Source organism: Schistocerca americana, chromosome 8 (assembly GCF_021461395.2).
Source record: "Schistocerca americana isolate TAMUIC-IGC-003095 chromosome 8, iqSchAmer2.1, whole genome shotgun sequence".
Lineage (NCBI taxonomy): Eukaryota > Metazoa > Arthropoda > Insecta > Orthoptera > Acrididae > Schistocerca > Schistocerca americana.
In genome coordinates this window covers 239,657,678-239,676,183 of record NC_060126.1, presented here as the reverse complement: position 1 = coordinate 239,676,183, position 18,506 = coordinate 239,657,678, and positions in this window count along the sequence as shown.

Sequence of the window (18,506 nt, the reverse complement as noted above, 5' to 3'; positions counted from 1 at the left end):
ATTTTGTTTGAAAGTCGTGTATGCGTGCGCCTGGTTGGTATCTGAGGAATGTGTAAAACTTAATTTGATATCAAAATTAGTGAACTGTGGTGCAGGTGACAGAACTATGAAAATTTAATTTTGAACAGAAAATCTGTGGAGTTCACGCTACACGATGTGAAATCAAGACTAACCGTTACATTAAACAATTCCTAGGCGAGAAAGTAATCCGTTTTCAATGAGATTTACATATTTCATTTAACTGCCAAACGGAATGATTCGGTTTAAAAATGTTGATCCTGAATATAGCTAATCCTTATCTTAGTCTTGTAAACAGTTGCTGATCTGAATTATTATTGTAATTACATAGCAAATGAACTTAAAAATTAAAGACATGGTATAAAGAGATGGTAAATCAGTAATCTAGTTCAGTCAAATACATACAGTTTTACAAGAAGGTACAAAACATTACAAAGTCATTACAATTGGTTATAGAAATGTTTGAAAGAAACCTGTAATGACAACTTAGAATTCCTGTCAGTTCAAATGCTATAAGGAAGATACACACGTTTCATGCAACATGGTACGAACCTTACAAATATTGTCTATTCAAATGTTTAAGAAAATTTTATGAAGATAAATGTAGTCGAATTAAATCGGGTGATGCTGCGGGAATTAGATTAGGAAGGGAGATGCTTAAGGTAGTAAATGGGTTTTGCTATTTGGGGAGCAAAATAACTGATGATGGTCGAAGTAGAGAGGATATAAAATGTAGACTGCCAAAGGCAAGGAAAGCGTTTCTGAAGAAGAGAAATTTGTTAACATCAAGTACAGATTTAAGTGTCAGGAAGTCGTTTCTGAAAGTATTTGTGTGGAGTGTAGCCATGTATGGAAGTGAAATGTAGACGATAAATAGTTTGGACAAGAAGAGAATAGAAGCTTTCGAAATGTGGTGCTACAGAAGAATGCTGAAGATTAAATGTGTAGATCACATAACTAATGAGGAGGTATTGAACGGGATTGGGGAGAAGAGGAGTTTGTGGCACAACTTGACTAGAAGAAGGGATCGGTTGGTAGGACATGTTCTGAGGCATGAACGGATCACCAATTTAGTATTGGAGGGCAGCGTGGACGGTAAAAATCGTAGAGGGAGACCAAGAGATGAATACACTAAGCAGATTCAGATGGATGTTGGTTGCAGTAGTTACTGGGAGATGAAGAAGCTTGCACAAGATAGAGTAGCATGGAGAGCTGCATCAAACCAGTCTCTGCACTGAAGACCACAACAACAACAAATGAATATTTCTGTCAGTTCAAATAAATCAAGAACGATACAGACATTTACAGTATGGTACAAAATGTGTACAATTGTCTGTTCAAAATTATATGGAAAACCTGCAAGGACAATGTCATACAATGGAAGAAAAAATACCACAGCAAAATGTCACATGCATCACTGTTTTGTCACAAAAATGTTTACCACACTTGCACAAGCATGGTAGCATGAGCACGTTTCTGCGGCAGACTGAGGGACTGTAGTACATTGCCTTCAGTAGCTCCACTGTCAATCCACACGACTCAAAATATTTATGCTATTCAGGTAGATTCAGGAAGGATGAGGTGTCTTGTCACAGCCTCCACTGACAACCCGGAATTTGGAGAGCTACAATCTTTGCTGCAGGATTGACATAATGAGCGTGTTTCCATTGGTTCGTCTTTCATGAGCTGAAACATGGTGAGAAACGCAACTTATGCCACAGCAAACTGCGTAATCTGTCCATTAGTTTGGTGTGTACATGTTAGCGAAGATCATCTTCCATGCATGTCCAGAATACATGAAACACATTTACAAAGGAATAAGATAACAAGTTACAACTATCTTAATAACATAATTAATTATCCTGAAAAACATATAATTTCATGTATATGTGCCTTATTCAAGAATTCTTATTTTATAGATACACTAGAAGTGATTATTTTATAGCGGGGGGAACATCGTATGAATCGTATATAAGGCCTGTCACTAAAATTCTGATGCCATTTTAACCACAATGCTTAAACAAATATATAGCTGATCATCAATCTGAAATTAAATGTGAATACTGAATATGTATCTCCATTTTTAAAGTTCCTCACATAAATGAAAAGACTCAGATACAGTTTCTTAAGCTACATACATTTATCTATCTGGTCAGAATGGTAACTACCACATATCACATGTACATTAATATCGGGAATAAGTATGTGATCACTAAAATAGGTAATTATTGTACCATATACATGCTCTTAGAAAAGAAAACTTTATCACATTACAAATAATGTCAGTTATGTGTCACTATTGGAGCAGAAATCTTATGTATAGCATCATTTCAACATCTATCAAATTCACTGGTATCATTATGACTGCAAAACTGTTGTCATTGCTGGTCATAAAAGAGTAACACGTTAGTTATGTTTTCATTAACAAGCTGCAAGTGCTCGAAAATACGAAGTTTGGTTATCAACCACAAAGTATCTTTATTATCTACTGCATGAGCACCTCATAAAGACATACATACTGAGAATAGCACTGAACAAAAATATTTTCATGGTAAATGTATTTTCGTTCTTACTGCCGCTGGTATACAGTGTACCTGTAAATTTAATATTGAACCAAATACAACATCATTACTGAGACAAAATTTTCCTTTACCTCTCATTGGCTACCTGTAATAATAATCCACAGGACATCCACATACATCATTACTGCTGAAATAACGTCGTCTTCTACTCCTCACTGGCTTCCTGAAATATTTGTTCTTAAAAACATCTCTTGACCTAGATACACATCATAAATCAATGCATGTTATTCTTTTATTACTGCTCAGCATGAGTACCATTTTCGTTATTGCATAATATCAACGTATTTCCTCACAAAAATAAAGCTACATCGTCAGCGCATCATTTCTTACCTTTTGATCTCTGTATTTCTAAACATAATTCTCATACTTTATCCTTTCTCTGTCATTTTTTACACTGTGTCCATTTTCTCACAATACACATATTCACCTTAAAATTTCCCCTTTTAATATTCTTCTACTGATATAGTCTCGTTTTCTTTCCTGAAAACATGTTATTACAAAACCCCACTTAAATAATGCTGCACCCAACTACACGGCAGGCCAGCTTCCATCCTTTTTAAACTGAATACACTGTCATTCTATCTAACATACACTACACACTGATACTCTCTGACTTACTGTAACATCTTTGGTCTCGAAATACAGACTTACAAAGAATATGATAATATCGATAGTACAGATGTTAAGTACATTTATCACATTCACAATTTCGTTCAGAATTATGGCCAAAACTTTTTGAAAATCGACATGGCAAATCTGATTGTCCTCCTTTACATGTTCAAAGATTCTATAACAAATGGATGTCAGTAATGCTGGGCGGTCGTTCTGTGGATCACTTGTGCTCCTCTTCAAGTAACTGCATGTGGTCTGTGCTTCTTCCATCCACTGGGTACAGTTGTTCATTCAAAGAATCATGCGGAATGTTGTGGTTAATCGAAGATCTAAATCAGCAGTAAGTTCTCTTTAGAGTCGGATATGGATTTCATCGGACTCTGGGGTCTCTTTCAGGTTTGGGGATTTTAGGTGGTAATCAGTACTACTAATACTAAAACATACATCAGTAATCTTTTCAGTAATGCAACAATTAAAATGGAGTATTATTCCTGAATCTGTCTCTGTAAGGGAATATTCGAAAATGGAGATCAGAATTTCCATATTGCTTTATACCATCATAGTCATCTACCGTGTCATCGATGATTCTATGGACACAACACTGACGCCACTGACAGCCTTTACCAATCCATCAGAATTTCTTTTGGTTTTGCTACAATTCGTTTGATAATTTCTATTACACTAATCGTTGAATGCTTCACATATTACCCCTTTGAAAGTCAAGCGTGTTTCATTTGGCATTACAATGGTTGTCTCGTTTTCAGAGAAGTTTTGAAAATGAATCCGATGAATTTATAGAGTAAATATGATTTTAGGCCTTAAAATCGATTTAATAAGAATAATGTTATACATAAGTGACGTATTGAAAAGAAAACTGTTCATGTTATCAATAAAGCCACAGAGCTTGCAGATTAGCTTCTGTATTTATGACAGTTGAGAAATACGGCATGATGGGTATCAGAAGAAAAAAATATATGGGACTAAAAGTTGTATGGTGTCCTTTCCATAACCTGCAATAGTTTCTGAGATATTAACTTCATTATGTCCAATAATGAATATATGAATATTTACCATTTAATCGGTGACCTTAAGAAAGGAACTACTCCATCTTTTGGGCAAGATAAACTGAGATAGTCACTTACTTCGCGAAAGTTAAGTATAGCTATTAATTTAAGCAAATTCTTCGATGGTGTAAATGTAATTTTCGGGCTTCTGATCGCGAAGAGTAAAAATAAGAAACAAAATATTCTTCAGACATTTTCCTTAGAGACCTCAAGATTCACGTAATGATCTGATACTTATCTACTGTTGACGTCTTCAGTTGGAAGACTAGTTTGATGCAGCTTCTATCACATGACATGTGCTTTGCAACTTAGGCAAAAAAAAAAAAAAAACTGATGATGGCGAAAGTAGAGAGCATATAAAATGCAAACCGACTATAGTACGAATAGCATTTCTGAGAAAGACGAATTTATTAATAGTGAATAAGTGTTCAGACGCTATTTCTGAATACATTAGACTGCAGTGTAGCCTCGTGCAGCAGTGAAAAACGACGATACAGTGTTCTGACAAGTAGAGAATACTGGCTTTTGAAATGTGATGCTATAGTAGAATGCTGAAAATTGGGCGGGCAGTTCGATATAATGTTCACACCTATCAGCACCAGCCTTCTTATGGGTGGGAATTACTACACTCTTCTTGAAGTCTGTATCATATATCTTGCACAGTAGGTGGAATAGTTTTGTCATGGCTGGCTCTCCCAGGTATCTATCTAATCTATCTCGTTGGTGTATCCTGTGCAAACCTCCTTTCCGAATATCTATTGCAACATACATACACCTGAACGTGCAAACTGTATTGGTCTATATTTATAGTTTTTACGTTTCACAATTCCCTTCTTACCAAACTGACTTCTCCTTGATGCCTCTGACTGTGCCCTATCAACCAATCAAGCTGATCTGTAAATTTCTTTTCTCCCCATTAGTAACTTGATCTTCTCATCTAATTTTCGGTATTATCCTGTGGCACCACATTTCAAAAGCCACTATTCTCCAGTTGTCTGAAATGCAGTACCGTCCACTTCGCAATTCCGTACAAAATTAGATTGCAGACCAATGTCTTCAGAAATGAGTGCGTAGAACTCAAAATTATATTCAGTATTAACAAATTTCTTTTTTTCAGAAATCATTTTGTGCTATAGTCAGTCTGCATTTCATATACTCTCTAATTTGGCCATCATCAGTTAGTTTACTGCCTAAATAGTAAAAAATCTAAAAATCATCTACTACTTTTCACTTCCTAACGCAACTGCAGCATCATCTAATTTAATTCTGTAGTGTTCCATTACCCTTGTTATTTTTTTTTTATATTTATCCTACAACTTCTTTTCAGAATACTATCCAATCCGCTCAATTGCCCTCTCAAGTCCTTTGCTGACTGACAGAATTAGAACGTCATCAGTAGAGACCGGATCATATGCATCATAAAAACCTTAAAATATGCATGGAAGTTTGCATGAAAAATGCTTTAAAAATGCATGAAAAGTGTCGAAATATGCAAGATAAAATAATAAAAAAAACATGGCAGTTACTGCGTGCATTACATCTCAAAGTCGAAACTATGCCTATCAGTTACGAGGAAGAGCGCAAGCCACGCGAAACATCGGTATATTGAGAACGCTGAAAACATTTTCTGAATACTTTCTGGTAGAGCCTAGGAAGGGGGCCTTTTGGGATTTTTCCTAAAAATTTGCAAAATGGGGACGCATACAGTATTTCACGAATTGTTCCTTCTTTGCTATTGTTGTCGGTAACAAGTGGATGTGATGCGAGTGAGTTGCAGCGAAACAGTCGCTATCTACATGACAAACTTCGAGATATAACGCACCCAGAAGGGCACGCTCTAAAACTCTATAATATGTTATTTAAGAAACGGCATACAGTCACGAATTTTTTTGAACAGCATTAGCTTTCAATTAATACTATTAGACCAAAGCATCATCTACAATTTTTTTTCATTTTTCTACTACTGTAAACATAAACGACCAAGTACTGTTCCAAATGTTCGGTAGTAAGATTGTGTCTTCGATCACTCAAAACATTTTTATAAACAGAAAAGAACCGTTCTACGTCGACTGAAGTAACTGGACTGTATTTGAATTTGGGTGCTTTGTTGGCACTTATTCAAAAAATGGTTCAAATTGCTCTGAGCACTATGGGACCTAACATCTGAGGTCTTCAGTCCCCTAGAACTTAGAACTACTTAAACCTAACTAACCTAAGGACATCACACACATCCATGCCCGAGGAAGGATTCGGACCTGCGACCGTAGCGGTCCCGCGGTTCCAGACTGAAGCGCCTAGAACCGCTCGTCCACGACGACCGGCTGTTGGCACTTATTGTTTCTGGTAAAAGTTCACCTATCCCGTTAATAAAACTATCAATTTGGCACAAGGGTTCAAGCCTGGGTTATTGTTTAAAGTGTTTTCAAACTTTTCTTTAAGTTTTCACGGAAATCTCTGGCAATGAGGAGTTCACTAAAATAATTTTATTCATTAACTGAACAGATTCATTCAACGCCAAACCTTGAGTTTCAAGCTTTTTAATTCTTGCAAGTATATGGGAAAAATGAGTGCTAATCACAGCAGTGTCTTTTTTAACACAGGAATCATTAATAGCTTCCTTGCACCGACAAACTGCCAGAGCCTCTTCACTATCGAAGTCGTTTACTACCCCTCTAATGGTCTCGAAATGTTCATTGTAAAACAACACAGCTTCGACCCACTTGTTCGGAAGGTAAAGGCACATTTGGTAGTTTTTCTTTGTAGGTCTTGATGCAAGCAGGAGCCTTTAGAAACACTTTCTTTGTGGATGAAATCAGTTTATTTATATTCACAAACGTGGAACCTGCTTCTTCAACAAGGCGATGTACTCCATGAGCAAAAAACGTCACATGAATCAAACTGGGATAAAATACTTGGAGAACTTTTCCTGCTTTGTTCATATACGGAGCAGCATCTGAAATGAACACAAGCACCCTTTGATCTGCAGAATATTCTGGAAATATTTTTCTAATTCCCTCATCCACAAATCTGGCGATCTGATTTACTTTGTCAAGTTATTTGCAGGCCGCTCAATAGGAAGAAGAAGGCTCTTCTTTTAAAGCAACAACTACTAAATTTGCAATGCAAATGCGCAGTTGTCTGTAGTTCCATCAACTGAATCCAGATAGGCTAATGCTGTCCTTGAGTTCATTGCGTATTTCTTCCAGAACATTTACGTAAGTGGTCACTACGTGATTTTCACGCAATGTTGATTCATCTGGTATATTCCGATTTAAGCAATATTTGCGCAGGAAGCCTTTAAGGACAGGGTTTGTAAATTTGTAAAGAGGAATATCGCTTGCAATGAATTCTTCACATACAGCCATGTCAAACCTACATTTTTGTTTGCCTTTTGACAAATCCCTGCTACCGCAGCTTGCTGTTGTCAGAAGTTGTTGTCGTAGTCTTTTCTTCTGCATTCCTGCGATATTAAGACTTGCCTTGACATGCTAATCTATTTGAAGCTTTTTTTTGCGCGAAACGTTTTTCTTGCAAACTCAACAGTATAAAATAATTTCATCATATGTAAATGTTCCAGAATGGTCACCTATTCACGAAACGACGTTTCTTTTTTCGGGCGGCATGACGCACAACACGTTACACACTACAAGCGGTAAATACGTTCAACTGTGAACAAGTAAATAGAAAGTTAAACTGAAACAATGGATGTGCGACTAAGAGTTTGCATAGTTTAATTATTGCTGGCGCGAACGGAATGACAGCGGAGGGAATTAACCGGGGGCGCGGGCGCAGGAGCGTTGACTCTGACTGCCTGTTCTTGTTTTGTAATGTTTTCGCTAGGCAGTGGCATCTCGGTTAGCGATTGCACGCAGTTGTAGGTCGCGGTCAATCTGTGAGACATCAAAACTAGATCGAGCTAGAGACCGCCGGCCTAAATTTTTGCAATATTGTAAACATAGAGAGAAAAGATGCACCGTCACTAGTTTTTAGTTAAAATATGCAATAACCGATGAAAAGGAGCCAAATATGCAAATGTATACGTAACATGAAACTGCATATAATCCTGTCCCTAGCCAGAACTTTGAAAGTTCTTAATTCTTCTCCATGAATAACAGTTCCGTTTCTAAGGTTCTCCATGTTTAACTTAACAACTTGCCAGTGTACAAACTGAATAACATGGGAGTTATATTACCACCCTGTTTCACTCCCTTCTCAAACACTGATTCCCTTTCATGTCGTTCGATTCCTAAAGCTGCACTCTAGTTTCCGTACCAGCTGCGATTAACCTTTGGCTTCCTGCATTTTATCCCTGGTACCTTCAGAATTTCAAAGAGTATATTCCAGTCAACATTTTCAAAAGCTTTCTCTGAAACTACAATCCAATAAACGTAGTTCTGCCTTTTCTGAACCAGTCTTATAAGTCATAGGTCATTATTATCTCGTTTGTTTCTACACCACTCTGGAACCCAAACTGATTTTCCTCGAAGTCAGCTTCTACCAGGTTTCCGTCCTTCAGTAAATAGTTCGCCGCTATTTTGCAGGCAAGGCTTGTTAAATTGATAGTTCTCTAACATTAATACCTGTCAGTACATGCCTCCTTACGAATCGCTGAGTGTATTTCACGTGTCCCATACATTTTGTTCACTAGATGGAATTATTTTGTAGTGATTGGATCTTTCAAGTACCTCATTAATTCTGAGAGAATGTCGTCTGTTCCAGAGGCCTTGTTTATACTTACGTCTTTCAAGGTGAAACTTTCTCGTGTTAATACTTCTAAGGTCCTGTTTGTATTTGTTGAAACTCGCGTGAGTAAGTATTTGGTTCGTATCTGACAAATTTCTATAGAACTTATTTTGGTATGGATATACGTAAATCTCAGCACGGGACATCAGAACCGTGCTAAAATGAAATTTTAAACAGAAGTATGGGAAGCTCACGCTACACGATGCGAAATCCAGGCTGGCCAGTTCATCAAACAATTGATCTGCGAGAGGACAACCGGTTTTCAATTAAATTTACGTATGATATTTGACAGCAAGAAAAACAAGTCAGATTAAAATGTTACCCTGAATATTGTTAACCCTGCCGTTCTCTTCGCGTTTATGCGACCCGAAATGGTTATAAATTTCGTTTTTTATTATTTAAATATCAAAATAACTTTATGAAATTCGGAGACTTTGAAAATGTAAGGGCGGTATGTGGTTAAAAAAGTTTTAAAACATTTTAACCTTTAACTACTATCAATGTTGTCAGGAACACAATTAATATGGAGGAGTCTCTCTGACCGCCTTTTTATTTTTATATATAAAACCACCGTTTTGGTGAATATATATTTTCATGACCTCCTGTTCTCCGTTACACTCCTTGGAAAAAGACTTCATGGAAATTTGCATTTTTAAACAATGCAGAATTTAAATCTAAAACATAGCAAAACTTGCAGTTTATTTTAATTTTATGAATTACTAAAATAACAGCGCAAAGTTACCTCTCCAATCACTCACAGATCCTCATCAGGGATATAGTATTACAGATTCGCAACATAACTGTACGGAAAAACACATTTCAGTTTTGACAAATTGTAGTTGGAATCAACTTTGAGTTTACTATAAATCGTTTCAGCCTTAGAGCGATTATTCCATCCCATAATTCTACCAAGGGAAAATTTTGTCAAATTTTTATTTTAAAAATCAAAAAGAAAGTAATTACCGTATAAATTCTTCTGGGGCCCTGAATCAAATTTTAATTACTATCAGCGTGCATGCATTTAACACAGACCCTCCCATAATATATTGTTTTCCGCTTCAAAGAAGGCCAACAAAAGGCTGATTGATCTTCTTCGTTTTTCAAAATATCATTTTTGTATTTGGACGCTCATATCTCCCAAACGGCAAGTTTTCTCCGAGAATTTTTGGAATCTGTTGCAGTCCAGGCACCAGCAAGACAATGTTAAGCTGCCATATTCTTACGTTATCGGCTTCTGTTTTCTCCATCGAAAACAGCTCTCTGTTCTTACCGAAGAAGTACGCTTCTCCATCGTCATCACCTGTCACACCTTCATCACTTTCAGTTCCCTTCTCCGAACTAGTATCGTTATCACTAAATATTCGAAATCAGGATCATTATAACTTTCATCGAAGTCTTCATCTCAGATTTCTCAGAGCCGTTCTTGAACACCCGCATCAGTCTCACATAGGCGTGTAGCTTTCCTCACCACGGTGAAACGGCAACGATCAACAAAACCACGACACGCAAACACTATGGTACGTCTGTGAGACCTCTCAACGACCAACAATAAGAATCAGATTGCAATAACAATGCACGTCTAGCTTGCCATCCAATAGGAAAAGAATCTACTCCATCTCACAGGGGTATGTGAAATATAACAAGACGAAAAACTGTAGCGGTCTGAGAGACCATCCATAGAAGTTAAGAGTTAAGTCATCTTGTCATTAACCTGAAGAGTTCCGTACGTAATGTTCGGGTCAGTATGACCCGATTTAAATATGATTATTGTAAAGTCAAATACTTTCTGGTGGTCTCATATTTTATAATAGTAATGACTACCATTGTTCATAATTTCTTTCAATACGCAAGTCAACAAAGGCGTTGCGTTTACAATGATGGGCTTGTCATTACGACTTGTCAACTGTTCGAATTATCCATTGTTTCTGCTCAGTTTGTGTTCTCTATCGTTTGTGATCTGTCTGAATTGTACCATCATGGCGATTACATCATTGACTGACGCTGAGCTGGAAGAATTGGTAAATACTCGTTTTGTCAGTAATACATCTGAATGCGAATGTTTTGATGACATTGACGACAGTCCACAGACGGTTCAGAGTAGTGTATAGACTTCTGTTTCTAAAAACGTTAACATAGAATTGCAGTCACAACACGGCCGCCTATCTGCTTCGAACGTCATCAGGAGTACACTGGGAGTTCCCAGATAAGCAAGGAGCAGAATAAATGATACAAAAAGTTCATTTGAAGTATTGTTTTCTGCGGCGCTTCAGAATGAAATAATGGAGATGTCATATATTGACGGGCAACGAGTTTATGGTAAACAATGGACAAACAAGGATGATTTTCTTTTTAATGCATACTTAGGACTCCTATTCCTTGCGGGTGTATATGTCCCTACAAATATTCTGTAAAACATCACGCGTCATGCGATTTGATAAGAAACCCACAAGAGAGAAAAGACGACGTATTGATAAATTCACCGAGATTCGCAGTATCCGGTAGAAGTGGTTAGAAATCTTTTTGCCTGCTGTATTTGTTGCATTTTTACAATTTCTCTTTCCATCGATTAGGTTCAAGGATTTCTGCCGGTTTTTGCCTTCTTGCGTATTTGATCTGTAATTTCTTCAGCTTTAACTAGCAGTTCTTAATATAGATAATAAAACCTATCTGCCCCTGGAAATGTTTTTGAATTTAAAATCTCGTCTCGAAATCTCTGTCTTACCACGATGTAATCTAACTGAAAACTTCGTCTGTTCTTTCATGTATACAACGTACTTTCACTGTTTTTAAACGAAGTATTAGTGAAGATCAAATTATGCCCCACTCCTTTCCCGCAGTACATGTTCTCCTATTATTTTTTCTTTCTATTCCTTTTTCTACTATCAAATTCCCCATCACAATTAAATTTTCTTCTCCCTTAACTATCTGTATGATTTCTTTTATCTTGTCATGTGTTCTTTTAATCTCTTTATCATCTGCAGAGCTGGCTGGTATACTGTATAAACATATACTATTGTGTTGGATGTTGGCCTTCTGTCTATCTTGGCTACGATAACGCGTTCATTACGCGATGCATAGTAGCTCACCTACATTCCTATCTTCTTATTCATTGTTAGACCTACTTTTTCATTAGCACTATTTGATTTTGTATTTACAACTCTGTATTTATAACTCAGTTCAAATGGTTCAAATGGCTCAAAACACTATGGGACTTAACTGCTGTGGTCATCAGTCCCCTAGAACTTAGAACTACTTAAACCTAACCAACCTAAGGACATCACACACATCCATGCCCGAGGCAGGATTCGAACCTGCGACCGTAGCAGCAGCGCGGTTCCGGACTGAAACGCCTGGAGCCGCTCCGTCATAGCGGCCGGCTTATAACTCTGTACTCACCTGACCACAAGTCCTGTATTCCCTGACACTGCACTTCGCTAACTTTCACTATATCCAGTTTCAACCTATCCATTTCCCTTTCTAAACTTGCAAGCGCGCCTACCGGGGATCTAACATTCCACACTCCGACCTGCAGAATACCAGTTTTGTTTCTTCTGATGACGACATCCTCCTGAGAAGCGCCTGCCTGGATATCCTAATGGGGGAGTGGGGGGATATCTTACCAAAGAGGTTGCCATCATCATTTAACCATTAACCACACAGTAAAGCTGCATGCCCTCGGAAAAAATAACGGCTGTAATTTCCACTTGCTTTCAGCCGTTCGCAGTACGAGTACAGCTAAGCCATGGTGGCTAATGTTACAAGGTCAGATCAGTCAGTCATTCAGAATGTTGTTCCTGAAACTACCGAGAAGGGTTCTGCCACTCTTCAGGAACCACAAGCTTCTGTCCTCGCTACAAATACGCCGCCGTTGTCGTTGCATCTACGGTATGGCTATCTGCATCGTTGAGGCAGGCAAGAAATCCCAACCTCAGCAATGGCCCATGGTTCATGAGACGCATATGTAGTGTACACGATCAGAAGCAGCATTCTTTAGATTAGTCTAGGAGGCAAGGAAACAACTTTTTATACATACCACGGGAACACAGCGGAAAAGGACCATGTGAGTTTCGTAATTTTCTAGATGGCAATATCGTCAACAAACTGTCTCCTAAAGTGAAACAGCTGCATTTATTTAGCTGCAGCTGCCCTGGATGAAAGCAGAATCAAACGCTAATGAGGTTTTTAATGTCACTATATCTGGTCGGATGCAAAACGTAAATATTTATTTTATGATTCGGGGTCACCGTTTCCTCCCATGTGACCACGATTTTGGGGAAACAAGGAAATTTTTACACTATCTTCACAGAACATATGCACCAGATCAATATAACGAACTGATACACCGAACCAAGATGACATTTCCGGCATCTAAAGTAATACCCATACTCACTCAGGACTTACGTAACTTGAAGACGTGTAAGCAAGGTTTCTTTAAGAAAACCACGAATGGTCGCAGAGCACACAAACTTTTCAAACAAGCAAATTCAAACATTTTACATTTACTTGTGCTCAAGAACAGAAAGGTTACACCGTCTAACGTGAATTCATTGATATCTTCCTCACTGATAACTTTTCTGGCATCCCGGTCAGGCGGAGTACATACTTTTCCGTGTGCCTTGAAACACGCATGGGTTTGCCACGTTAATTGCCTGTCTAAGCTCGTGTTCATTTCAAGGTGCGCGTCCTCCAATCGTGCATGTGTTTTAAATGCAAACTGCTCTTCCAAACACATGATTAAGGCGATGCATGGAACACAGCCATGAAGTTAACGCGCTTATTTCAGGTCGCTCACGTTTTGTACGTCAGTCACGTTTGTTTTTCATTGTGCAGAGCTTGAGGTGATGTTTTTAGCGTGTCCTGTCGGTTAATATGCCACTTTTGAATTTGGTATTTGGCACGCTGCACAATTTTGAAATTTTAAAATATGACTCAGACGGTGATAATTACTAAAGTAAAATTCGATATTCGTTATCTTGTGAAGGTGATTACAATGCAAAGTGTGGTTATTTTATTGGAAAATTTTCGTAGTCATCTCAAACCAATTGCATTATGATGAGACAATATTCGTAACTGGTACGATTTGTCATCTTTCGGAACGGAACAAAAACAAAGACAAAAAAAGAAGGCGCGAGTAGAAACTTTAATTGTAAAGCAAATACAGGAATCAAGTTTTTAAAATCAACTAAGAGTAGCTTAAAAATTCGCCGTTAATGAGACAGGGGATTGAAAGACCTAATAGAGATTAATTACACTGTCCTAACAGAGATTAACTATAATCATTCCCATCGAGTCAACGTCGTCCAAGCTTTGAGCCTGCTGCGTTGTTCTAAAGGCACTATAAAGTAACTTGAATCGTATTTTGAAAGTGGCATGACTGCTGCAGTAGCCAAATCTTATCATGAAATAGCTATCACTAAGGAATGTGAGAAAAACGCTTACATTACCATGTATAAAGCACAAAAGAATGCATGACCATCAAGTTACGTATCTATATGAACAATAGCGTAATCAAACTTACGGGAGGCGAGACATGTGAAGTTATAGACGTTTTAAAGCAAAATAACACTGAGCTATCTAACATAAATGCGTAGGGGTATATCTGTCAAAGAAGAACTTACTGCGTGCATCATGATAACATCTGCTACGCTTGGCTGGCTGCTCGTTTATATTTTCTGCAAACAAAATTAGTGTTTTGCCTATTGTCATTTTGCATACAAGTCAGTCTCAAGAAAAGTACTTACTTACCTTTCGTTCTGCAAAAGACTGTTTAGAGGAGATTTTCCAGAAGGTTTTAACCAAATATAGCTGTGACAGATGACAGCAGCGTAGAATGTAATACCTTATGAGCTGTGTTTTCAAACAGCAGGTTACTTCTCTGCATACTTCATGTTAAACAAGCTCTTTGGCTTTGGTTATCTGAAAGTGATTATTAGTTTATTAAAGAGGATCGACAACCGTTATGAGGAAATTCCGAACTGCAATGTACGACAATACAGAGCGATAAGCCTAAGTCACTATGTCTGATTTATTACATGAGGAGAAAGTGAAGACAAATAAAACGCTGAAAAAAAGCTTAACACGTTTGAGGGGACGGCGTGAGGAGTCATGTTTAACACATCGCATCAGTATCTTAACACCTGGGAATAACGCAAATAATTACTGTGAACCCTCAATACGAATTTTTAAAGACGTAGTACTGCAGTGCTGTGAAGTTTTTAATACTTGTGCGTTGGTGAGCTTTACCGCGAAGACCTTCGGAGCATACCACAAGAAAAGGTTGATTCAGTTTGTCAATTGGAAATCGAGAAGTCTTTCGTTAGCATATGAAAAATTTTGCCAAGCAAGTAGCAATGTTGAAGGTATTGTACACGTGGATCACAACACTTACTTCATCAAAGAGAATATCGATCTGTACATTGTTGATTGTGAAATGGCAACGTGTGATTGTCCAAATGGAGCTGGGGCCGATTCTGTAAACATCTCTGTGCTGTAAAATAAATAAATAAACATAGGACTTTATTTACTGCATCACTATATTTAAACGATTCTGATCGCCAACAGTTTGCAAAACACGTCCTGAATAACCAATTTTCAGCTTTGTTCTTCGGAAATATTACTGGTGAATCAAGTGCAAATAACGAACGTAGAAAAACCGACTCTTTCCTACCAGATGAAGCACCAGAAACATTTAAACTTCCAATAAATCAAGAAGGAAGCAGCGTAACTATCAGTAATGAAAACTTAGACAATGCTGTTCAAAATATTAAAGCCCTGTTACATCGAATTACTGATATCTTGGAAAGGAATTCAGATGTTGAACATACAAAAATTCTCACAAAGTCTGGATCTTGATTTGTCGAAGTTAAAGACTCTTCCAAGTATTATATCAATTACTGTTGAAAAAATGGCGAAGATCTAGAAAAATTTGTGTATAACCTACATCGATCGATCACTCGTCGCAAAGAAAGTAGTCTTCCATGTGGCAGCGGAAAGATTCAGTCAGGACGACCAGCAAAGTCTGAACTAATGAAAAGAAACCGTATTCAGAGAACTGCGTCAAATATTGATGATGACGAACCTCCTGCCAAAAAACACTGACTTTAGAAATGCATAATTATATTTTTATATTTATATAGCTATGTTAATTGTCTTACATATAGCCGGCCGAAGTGGCCGAGCGGTTCTAGGCGCTGCAGTCTGGAACCGCGAGACCGCTACGGTCGCAGGTTTGAATCCTGCCTCGGGCATGAATGTGTGTGATGTCCTTAGGTTAGTTAGGTTCAACTAGTTCTAAGTTCTAGGGGACTAATGACCTCAGAAGTTGAGTCCCATAGTACTCAGAGCCATTTGAACCATTTTTTTTTGTCTTACATATTGCATACATCTTCGAACGTAAGTTTTATTTCCATCCAGTGTAATAAGTACTGAAAGACTGCGTTTTACTGCCCATTCGTCACACGCAAACATGCCCCAAACAAACAAGGATTTGGAGCGCTCAATCTGTGCTGATAGTAATGATAAACCTGTGCACGATTGGAGGGCGCGCGCCTTGAATTGAACATTAGTACAGAAAGGGAATTAGCGTTACAAAACCGAGCGCGTTTCAAGGCACAGCTAGCTCCTGTTGTACACGGAAAGGGAAATACACGGTCCGGCGCGTGTGAGGGCCAGCCGAACGGTATAGAGATGGGTCGTTCGCGAAGTAACGAGTCCAAAGGAACAGTTCACCAAGATGAACGGAAGAAGCGAGGAACGAATTCTAAGGAACGGTCTTTCATAGTTCACTTCGGTCGCGGCTTTCTACTTATAGTTCCCGGGGAAGGGACGTGGTCGGTCCCGTTCCCGTCTGTCTCGGTCTCGGTCTCCCTCGGCAGGGGTCGTGCTTCTTCGCATGGCCGCTCGTCACAGTTCAACTGCCGACTGCTCCTAGTTAGTTCAGTGTCGAGTTGTTCATTTCGTTCGCTGCGCACGCGCATTCTAGATCTGTTTCAAACCTTTTTTGAACTCTGGACTTTGGTTTATTTCATATTCTATTCAGAGTCCACGACAGGTAATAAAATGTGTTTGTGTAATACACTCCTGAAAATTGAAATAAGAACACCGTGAATTCATTGTCCCAGGAAGGGGAAACTTTATTGACACATTCCTGGGGTCAGATACATCACATGATCACACTGACAGAACCACAGGCACATAGACACAGGCAACAGAGCATGCACAATGTCGGCACTAGTACAGTGTATATCCACCTTTCGCAGCAATGCAGGCTGCTATTCTCCCATGGAGACGATCGTAGAGATGCTGGATGTAGTCCTGTGGAACGGCTTGCCATGCCATTTCCACCTGACGCCTCAGTTGGACCAGCGTTCGTGCTGGACGTGCAGACCGCGTGAGACGACGCTTCATCCAGTCCCAAACATGCTCAATGGGGGACAGATCCGGAGATCTTACTGGCCAGGGTAGTTGACTTACACCTTCTAGAACACGTTGGGTGGCACGGGATACATGCGGACGTGCATTGTCCTGTTGGAACAGCAAGTTCCCTTGCCGGTCTAGGAATGGTAGAACGATGGGTTCGATGACGGTTTGGATGTACCGTGCACTATTCAGTGTCCCCTCGACGATCACCAGTGGTGTACGGCCAGTGTAGGAGATCGCTCCCCACACCATGATGCCGGGTGTTGGCCCTGTGTGCCTCGGTCGTATGCAGTCCTGATTGTGGCGCTCACCTGCACGGCGCCAAACACGCATACGACCATCATTGGCACCAAGGCAGAAGCGACTCTCTTCGCTGAAGACGACACGTCTCCATTCGTCCCTCCATTCACGCCTGTCGCGACACCACTGGAGGCGGGCTGCACGATGTTGGGGCGTGAGCGGAAGACGGCCTAACGGTGTGCGGGACCGTAGCCCAGCTTCATGGAGACGGTTGCGAATGGTCCTCGCCGATACCCCAGGAGCAACAGTGTCCCTAATTTGCTGGGAAGTGGCGGTGCGGTCCCCTACGGCACTGCGTAGGATCCTACGGTCTTGGCGTGCATCCGTGCGTCGCTGCGGTCCGGTCCCAGGTCGACGGGCACGTGCACCTTCCGCCGACCACTGGCGACAACATCGATGTACTGTGGAGACCTCACGCCCCACGTGTTGAGCAATTCGGCGGTACGTCCACTATACGCCCTCGCTCAAAGTCCGTCAACTGCACATACGGTTCACGTCCACGCTGTCACGGCATGCTACCAGTGTTAAAGACTGCGATGGAGCTCCGTATGCCACGGCAAACTGGCTGACGCTGACGGCGGCGGTGCACAAATGCTGCGCAGCTATCGCCATTCGACGGCCAACACCGCGGTTCCTGGTGTGTCCGCTGTGCCGTGCGTGTGATCATTGCTTGTACAGCCCTCTCGCAGTGTTCGGAGCAAGTATGGTGGGTCTGACACACCGGTGTCAATGTGTTCTTTTTTCCATTTCCGGGAGTGTACATACGTCT